The 860-nt window shown below is 37.6% G+C and overlaps 1 pseudogene; it reads left to right on the forward strand.

The window, feature by feature from the left end:
* The first annotated feature begins 308 nt into the window (after positions 1 to 308).
* Positions 309 to 591, forward strand: LOC106512448 (fatty acid-binding protein, brain pseudogene; annotated as a pseudogene).
* Positions 592 to 860: the final 269 nt, after the last annotated feature.

Raw genomic sequence — 860 nt, forward strand, 5'->3', positions numbered from 1 at the left:
CACTTAGAATTCTCCACATTTCTTCAGAATACTCGTTTTTATCAAACAAGGATCTTCACCAACAAACGTCCAAAGCACTGATCCAACAATAAAATCCTTTTTTAGGCTCATTTGATTGAAAACACAATCAAATAGAAAGGTTTCGCGTAGTTCATGAAACTTTTTTTTCAACAGGAAAATGATTTAATTAATGCAATAATGTAATATAAAGTCACAAAACAGTGCAAAGAAAAGTCTGATCCTATATCAGCTGAGGTTAATAAGAGGAAAACTTGAAAATGTGGTGATTGTTTTGTGTTGTGTTGCAGAATTTGACCTTTGAAGACATCCACGCGGTGCGTACCTACGAGAAGGCCTGAGCGCTCCCAGCGACAGCGTCCTGGACCGGCCCGATAACGTGTCCGTTTGATTCTTACTGGGGACTGTTTGCTTCTCTTTGCACTTCATCCTGTTCTGCATGTAAAAGGCCTCTGCAAGCTGCACGTTTTTGTTTTTAATGTTTTGTTTTTATATGACTACATTTCTGTCACGATGGATGGATTTACCTGGCAAACCTGTGGAAACCATGAAATAAAGAAAACTGAGAAATAACAGGCGTCTCTTTCAAGTGTTTAATCAATAATTATTTAAGGGACGTGGGATTCAAACAGTAACCTTTGACCTTTCTGCAGAAAAAGATGGAACAAAACAATGTTTTTCGAGACCCTCAAAGTTGACTTCAGAGCATTTTGAAAATGTTGAACACTTTTACTCACCTGAGTTTTACAACCACATCACTCAGTCAGAGAATTGTGTGGGAAAAAGCGCAGTTAAAGGGTCATTTAGTCAAATTATTCTCTTTAAAATCAACAGCTAACTAC

This window comes from Austrofundulus limnaeus, unplaced genomic scaffold (genome assembly GCF_001266775.1).
Source record: "Austrofundulus limnaeus strain Quisiro unplaced genomic scaffold, Austrofundulus_limnaeus-1.0 Scaffold6962, whole genome shotgun sequence".
In the NCBI taxonomy this organism is placed as follows: domain Eukaryota; kingdom Metazoa; phylum Chordata; class Actinopteri; order Cyprinodontiformes; family Rivulidae; genus Austrofundulus; species Austrofundulus limnaeus.